The sequence below is a fragment of the Pristiophorus japonicus genome, chromosome 11 (assembly GCF_044704955.1).
Source record: "Pristiophorus japonicus isolate sPriJap1 chromosome 11, sPriJap1.hap1, whole genome shotgun sequence".
Taxonomy (NCBI): domain Eukaryota; kingdom Metazoa; phylum Chordata; class Chondrichthyes; family Pristiophoridae; genus Pristiophorus; species Pristiophorus japonicus.
In genome coordinates this window covers 76,679,909-76,688,318 of record NC_091987.1, presented here as the reverse complement: position 1 = coordinate 76,688,318, position 8,410 = coordinate 76,679,909, and the positions used below count along the sequence as shown (strand labels likewise).

Here is an 8,410-nt window from a genome sequence, read left to right as displayed (position 1 = left end):
GATCATTCCCCCCCCCCGATCATCCCCCCCCCGATCATCCTCTCCCCGATCATCCTCCCCCCCCGATCATCCTCCCCCGATCATCCTCCCCCCCGATCATCCTCCCCCCCCGATCATCCTCCCCCCCCGATCATCCTCCCCCCGATCATCCTCCCCCCCGATCATCCTCCCCCCCCGATCATCCTTCCCCCCGCCGATCATCCTCCCCCCCGATCATCCTCCCCCCCCGATCATCCTCCCCCGATCATCCTCCCCCCCCATCATCCCCCGCCCCCGATCATCCTCCCCCCCATCATCCTCCCCCCCGATCATCCTCTCCCCGATCATCCTCCCCCGATCATCCTTCCCCCCGATCATCCTCCCCGCCCCGATCATCCTCCCCCCGATCATCCTCCCCACCCGATCATCCTCCACCCCTGATCATCCTCCCCCGATCATCCTCCCCCCCCAATCATCCTCCCCCCGATCATCCTCCCCCCCGATCATCGTCCCCCCACCGATCATCCTTCCCCCCGATCATCCTCCCCCCCGATCATCCTCCCCCGACCATCCTCCCCCCCGATCATCCCCCCCCCCGATCATCCTCCCCCCCGATCATGCTCTCCCCGATCATCCTCCCCCGATCATCCTTCCCCCCGATCATCCTCCCCCCCCGATCGTCCTCCCCCCCGATCATCCTCCCCCCCGATCATCCTCCCCCTCCCGATCATCCCCCCCCCCGATCATCATCCACCCCGATCATCCCCCCCCCCCTGATCATCCCCCCCCCCGATCATCCCCCCCCCGATCATCCTCCCCCCCATCATCCTCCCCCCCGATCATCCTCCCCCCGATCATCCTCCCCCGATCATCCCCCCCCCCGATCATCCTCCCCCCCATCATCCTCCCCCCCGATCATCCTCCCCCCGATCATCCTCCCCCGATCATCCTTCCCCCCGATGATCCTCCTCCCCCCGATCATCCTCCCCCCCTGATCATCCTCCCCCTCCTGATCATCCCCCCCCCGATCATCATCCCCCCCGATCATCCCCCCCCCCCCCCTGATCATCCCCCCCACCGATCATCCTCCCCCCCGATCATCCTCCCCCCCCGATCATCCTCCCCCCCCGATCATCCTCCCCCCGATCATCCTCCCCCCGATCATCCTCCCCCCGATCATCCTCCCCCCCCGATCATCCTCCCCGCCCGATCATCCCCCCACCGATCATCCTCCTCCCCGATCATCCTCCCCCCGATCATCCTCCCCCCCCGATCATCCTCCTCCCCGATCATCCTCCCCCCGATCATCCTCCCCCCCGATTATCCTCCCCCCGATCATCCTCCCCCCCGATCATCCCCCCGGATCATCCTCCCCCCGATCATCCTCCCCCCGATGATCCTCCCCCCGCCGATCCTCCCCCCCCCCGACCATCCTCACCCTGATCATCCCCCCCCCGATCATCCTCACCCTGATCATCCCCCCCCCGATCATCCTCCCCCCGATCATCCTCCCCCCGATCATCCTCCCCCCCGATCCTCCCCCCCCCGACCATCCTCACCCTGATCCTCCCCCCCCGACCATCCTCACCCTTATCATCCCCCCCCGATCATCCTACCCCCGATCATCCTCCCCCCCGATCCTCCCCCCCCCGACCATCCTCACCCTGATCCTCCCCCCCCGACCATCCTCACCCTTATCATCCCCCCCCGATCATCCTACCCCCGATCATCCTCCCCCCAGATCCTCCCCCCCAAGACCATCCCCCCCCGATCCTCCCCCCCCGATCATCCTCCTCCCGATCATCACCCCCCCGATCATCCTCCCCCCAATCATCCTCCCCCCGATCATCCTCCCCCGATCATCCTCCCCCGATCATCCTCCACCCGATCATCCTCCCCCGATCATCCTCCCCCGATCATCCTCCACCCGATCATCCCCCCCCCCGATCATCCTCCCCCCGATCATCCTCCCCTCCCGATCATCCTCCCCCGATCATCCTTCCCCCCCGATCATCCTCCACTCCCGATCATCCACCCCCCCGATCATCCTCCCCCCGATCATCCTCCCCCCCGATCATCCTCCCCCCCTGATCATCCTCCCCCCCGATCATCCTCCCCCCGATCATCCTCCCCCCCGATCATCCTCCCCCCCGATCATCCTCCCCCCCCCGATCATCCTCCCCCCGATCATCCTCCCCCGATCATCCTCCCCCCGATCATCCTCCCCCCGATCATCCTCCCCCCCGATCATCCTTCCCCCCGATCATTCTACCCCCCGATCATCCTCCCCCCGATCATCCTCCCCCCCGATCATCCCCCCCCCCGATCATCCTCCCCCCCGATCATCCTCCCCCCGATCAGCCCCCCCCGAACATCCTCCCCCCCGATCATCCTCCCCCCGATCAGCCCCCCCCGAACATCCTCCCCCCGATCATCCTCCCCCCGATCATCCCCCCCCCCGATCATCCTCCCCCCCGATCATCCTCCCCCCGATCAGCCCCCCCCGAACATCCTCCCCCCGATCATCCTCCCCACCCCGATCATCCTCCCCCGATCATCCCCCCCCGATCATCCTCCCCCCCGATCATCCTCCCCCCCCGATCATCCTCCCCCCGATCATCCTCCCCCCGATCATCCTCTCCCGATCATCCTCCCCCAATCATCCCCCCCCCCGATCATCCTCCCCCCCGATCACCCCCCCCCGATCATCCTCCCCCCCGATCATCCACCCCCGGTCATCCCCCCCCGATCATCTCCCCACCGATCACCCCCCCCCCCGATGATCTCGCCCCCGATCATCCTCCCCCCCCCGATCATCCTCTCCCCCGATCATTCCCCCCGAACATCCCCCCCGATCACCCCCCCCCGATCATTTCCCCCCCGATCATCCTCCCCCCGATCATCCTACCCCCCGATCATCCTCCCCCCGATCATCCTCCCCCGATCATCCTCCCCCCGATCATCCTCCCCCCCCGATCATCCCCACCCCGATCATCCTCCCCCCGATCATCCTCCTCGATCATCCCCCTCCCCCCGATCATCCCCACCCCGATCATCCTCCCCCCGATCATCCTCCTCGATCATCCCCCTCCCCGCCGATCCTCCCCCCCCGACCATCCTCACCCTGATCATCCCCCCCCCCGATCATCCTCCCCCCGATCATCCTCCCCCCGATGATCCTCCCCCCGCCGATCCTCCCCCCCCGACCATCCTCACCCTGATCATCCCCCCCCCCGATCATCCCCCCCCCGATCATCCTCCCCCCGATCATCCTCCCCCCCGATCCTCCCCCCCCCGACCATCCTCACCCTGATCCTCCCCCCCCGACCATCCTCACCCTTATCATCCCCCCCCGATCATCCTACCCCCGATCATCCTCCCCCCCGATCCTCCCCCCCCCGACCATCCTCACCCTGATCATCCCCCCCCGATCATCCTACCACCCGATCATCACCCCCCCGATCATCCTCCCCCCCCCCGATCATCCCCCCCCGATCCTCCCCCCCCGATCATCCTCCCCCCCCCCGATCATCCCCCCCCGATCCTCCCCCCCCGATCATCCTCCCCCCAATCATCCTCCCCCCGATCATCCTCCCCCGATCATCCTCCCCCGATCATCCTCCCCCGATCATCCTCCCCCCGATCATCCTCCCCCGATCATCCCCCCCCGATCATCCTCCCCCCGATCACCCCCCCCGATCATCCCCCCCCCGATCATCCCCCCCCCCGATCATCCTCCCCCCGATCATCCTCCCCTCCCGATCATTCTCCCCCGATCATCCTTCCCCCCCGATCATCCTCCACTCCCGATCATCCACCCCCCCGATCATCCTCCCCCCGATCATCCTCCCCCCCGATCATCCTCCCCCCCCCGATCATCCTCCCCCCCGATCATCCTCCCCCCGATCATCCTCCCCCCCCGATCATCCTCCCCCCCCCGATCATCCTCCCCCCGATCATCCTCCCCTGATCATCCTCCCACCCCCGATCATCCCCCCCACTATCATCCCCCCCCGATCATCCTCCCCCCCGATCATCCTTCCCCCCGATCATTCTACCCCCCGATCATCCTCCCCCCGATCATCCTCCCCACCCGATAATCCTCCCCCCCCCGATCATCCTCCCCCCGATCATCCCCCCCCCCGATCATCCTCCCCCCCGATCATCCTCCCCCCGATCAGCCCCCCCCGAACATCCTCCCCCCGATCATCCTCCCCACCCCGATCATCCTCCCCCGATCATCCCCCCCCAATCATTCCCCCCCCCGATCATCCTCCCCCCCGATCACCCCCCCCCGATCATCCTCCCCCCCGATCATCCACCCCCGGTCATCCCCCCCCGATCATCTCCCCACCGATCACCCCCCCCCCCCCGATGATCTCGCCCCCGATCATCCTCCCCCCCCCGATCATCCTCTCCCCCGATCATTCCCCCCGAACATCCCCCCCGATCACCCCCCCCCGATCATTTCCCCCCCGATCATCCTCCCCCCGATCATCCTACCCCCCGATCATCCTCCCCCCGATCATCCTCCCCCGATCATCCTCCCCCCGATCATCCTCCCCCCCGATCATCCCCACCCCGATCATCCTCCCCCCGATCATCCTCCTCGATCATCCCCCTCCCCCCGATCATCCTCCCCCCGATCATCCCCCCCCGATCATCCCCCCCCAGATCATCCCCCCCTGATCATCCCCCCCCGATCATCCTCCCCCCGATCATCCCCCCCCCGATCATCCTCCCCCCCGATCATCCTCCCCCCCTGATCATCCTCCCCCCGATCATCCTTCCCCCCGATTATCCTCCCCCCCGATCATCCTCCCCCCCTGATCATCCTCCCCCCCGATCATCCTCCCCCCCGATCATCCTCCCCCCCGATCATCCTCCCCCCCCCGATCATCCTCCCCCCCCGATCATCCTCCCCCCGATCATCCTCCCCCCCCGATCATCCTCCCCCCGATCATCCTCCCCCCGATCATCCCCCCCCCCGATCATCCCCCCCCCGATCATCCCCCCCCCGATCATCCCCCTCCCGATCATCCTCCCCCTCCCGATCATCCTCCCACCCATCATCCCCCCCCCCGATCATCCTCCCCCCGATCATCCTCCCCCCGATCATCCTCTCCCGATCATCCTCCCCCAATCATCCCCCCCCCCCGATCATCCTCCCCCCCGATCACCCCCCCCCGATCATCCTCCCCCCCGATCATCCACCCCCGGTCATCCCCCCCCCGATCATCTCCCCACCGATCACCCCCCCCCCCGATGATCTCGCCCCCGATCATCCTCCCCCCCCGATCATCCTCTCCCCCGATCATTCCCCCCGAACATCCCCCCCGATCACCCCCCCCCGATCATTTCCCCCCCGATCATCCTCCCCCCGATCATCCTACCCCCCGATCATCCTCCCCCCGATCATCCTCCCCCGATCATCCCCACCCCGATCATCCTCCCCCCGATCATCCTCCTCGATCATCCTCCCCCCGATCATCCTCCCCCCGTCATCCCCCCCCGATCATCCCCCCCCAGATCATCCCCCCCTGATCATCCCCCCCCGATCATCCTCCCCCCGATCATCCCCCCCCCGATCATCCTCCCCCCCGATCATCCTCCCCCCCTGATCATCCTCCCCCCGATCATCCTTCCCCCCGATTATCCTCCCCCCCGATCATCCTCCCCCCCTGATCATCCTCCCCCCCGATCATCCTCCCCCCCGATCATCCTCCCCCCCCCGATCATCCTCCCCCCCCGATCATCCTCCCCCCGATCATCCTCCCCCCCCGATCATCCTCCCCCCGATCATCCTCCCCCCGATCATCCCCCCCCCCCGATCATCCCCCCCCCGATCATCCCCCTCCCGATCATCCTCCCCCTCCCGATCATCCTCCCACCCATCATCCCCCCCCCCGATCATCCCCCCCCGATCATCCTCCCCCCGATCATCCCCCCCCCGATCATCCTCCCCCCGATCATCCCCCCCCCGATCATCCTCTCCCGATCATCCTCCACCCCGATCATCCTCCCCCCCACCCCCCCCGATCATCCTCCAGCCCCCCCCCCCCGATATCATCCGGCCTCATCCCCCCCCAACCCCAAAACTTCAGGAAAGAGTCCATGTTAAGGCCACCTTGCCACCCTGTTACTGCTGTCCATGTAAAGCATTCGGACAACCTTGCAATTCTATGAATGCTTACAATTGATAACCATACTTCAGCGGGGAGGGGGCAGGGTGACATGAGTCACATAGCACAGGCTCATTTGAAGGACTGCCACTACTCCATTATATATAGTCCAGAGACACTGCATAATCATTGTCCCAACCCTAGTCCACAGACACTACATCACATTGTCCCAAACCAGCCCGGGGAGTGTGCAGGATTTATCCTCACTATTGAATGGTGGATTAGCACCCTCACGGGCAGTTGCCCTCCCTGAGGCACCGATCAGACCAGCCACTCTCTCCTCGATGTCTGTAAGACACATGCTTCGGTGTGGTCCACTGCCTGCCCGCCGCTGCTCCTGGCGATTGTGGGACATCTTTCCCTGCAAAGACAACAATGGGAATGGTTACCAGAGGGCCCTTCTGCTCTTGTGGCACACACAGATCGCCACCAAAGCACTTATACCATATTGTGTGTCCTCTGTGTAGAGGACACAGAGAGGCTGCAAAGAGATTTAGATAGGTTAAGCGAATGGGCTAAGGTTTGGCAGATGGAATACAATGTCGGAAAGTGTGAGGTCATCCACCTTGAGAAAAAAAACAGTAAAAGGGAATATTATTTGAATTGTTAGAAATTACAACATGCTGAGGTGCAGAGGGACCTGGGGTCCTTGTGCATGAATCCCAAAAGGTTAGTTTGCCGGTGCAGCAGGTAATCAGGAAGGCGAATGGAATGTTGGCCTTCATTGCGAGAGGGATGGAGTACAAAAGCAGGGAGGTCCTGCTGCAACTGTACAGGGTATTGGTGAGGCCGCACCTGGAGTACTGCGTGCAGTTTTGGTCGCCTTACTTAAGGAAGGATATACTAGCCTTGGAGGGGGTACAGAGACGATTCACTAGGCTGATTTCGGAGATGAGGGGGTTACCTTATGATGATAGATTGAGTAGACTGGGTCTTTACTCATTGGAGTTCAGAAGGATGAGGGGTGCTCTTATAGAAACATTTAAAATAATGAAAGGGATAGACAAGATAGAGGCAGAGAGGTTGTTTCCACTGGTCGGGGAGACTAGAACTAGGGGGCACAGCCTCAAAATACGGGGCAGCCAATTTAAAACCGAGTTGAGAAGGAATTTCTTCTCCCAGAGGGTTGTGAATCTGTGGAATTCTCTGCCCAAGAAAGCAGTTGAGGCTAGCTCATTGAATGTATTCAAATCACAGATAGATAGATTTTTAACCAATAAGGGAATTAAGGGTTATGGGGAGCGGGCGGATAAGTAGCTGAGTCCACGGCCAGATCAGCCATGATCTTTTTGAATGGCGGAGCAGGCTCGAGGGGCTAGATGGCCTACTCCTGTTCCTAATTCTTATGTTCTTATGTTAATACAGTCCTCTGTTTAATGGCCTTGGAAGTTGCACGTGGTTCATGAGGAAGACATCGAAGTGCAGAAACATTTTTTAAGATCTCAGAAAGCAATCTTAATAGCGTGTAAAGATCATTTATGGCAAATAAGGTGCAACACTAAGCCTACATAAAGCAACAGCATGAGAACAAATATTGTGTCTGATATATAATTTAATTAATGAAGGAGTGCATCAATAAAATTATTACTTACTCTAACGACCCTGCAAAGGTCATTCAACTCCTGCGGCACTGTGTGCAGGTCCTTCGGATGACGTCGATATAGGAGATCGCCTCAGCTATGCTGGTCCAAATTCTACGAAAAACCACTGGGAGGGTCTACTTGTACCCCTCCTGTTTAATTCTGCCTATCTCCTTTCAACACCAGTGACAAGGGCCTCGTTTGCCTCACTGCTGAACTTTCTGGCTCTCTGCCTGCTCCCACCTCCTTCCATCGTGAATGAAATCTAAAAATGGGTGATTTAGCCCTGGGTGTACTGTGTATGTGCGGGTGCTCCCTGACAGCTGACCAGAAGCGCGGGACGAAGAAAAAAAATTGCAAAAGAAAATTAATAAAAATTTGCGTGTGTGCAAAAGGTCCGATTTTTTTTCCAGTTGCAAATTTCAGCTCCGGCGCACAAATTCAGTTGTGTAACGGTGGATTTATCGCTAACGATCTTCACAGTTTTCAAATTTTGTGAGCTCTGGCGGTAACGGTAACCCAGCGGTAAAAAAAATGTTGTCGTGATTATTGCCCGAAAACGGGCGAAATTGCTAAAACTCAAAATTCTAGCCCCATGAGTTGCATGATGGATATTTGGGCATCACTTGCAACTTGTATGACAAATCAAACTTTGTATTTTAAGTTTTA

General features: G+C 61.6%; 1 long non-coding RNA gene across 1 annotated transcript in view; it reads right to left on the bottom strand.

The window, feature by feature from the left end:
- Nucleotides 1–7,781, bottom strand: part of LOC139275768 (uncharacterized) — a 14,592-nt gene extending 6,811 nt beyond the window's left edge. Inside the window, exons 1-2 of the long non-coding RNA XR_011595755.1 lie at nt 7,754–7,781; nt 6,369–6,522 (exon numbers count right to left, since the gene is read on the bottom strand). This is a non-coding gene — a long non-coding RNA (uncharacterized lncRNA). The remainder of the gene's footprint in view (nt 1–6,368; nt 6,523–7,753) is intronic.
- Nucleotides 7,782–8,410: the final 629 nt, after the last annotated feature.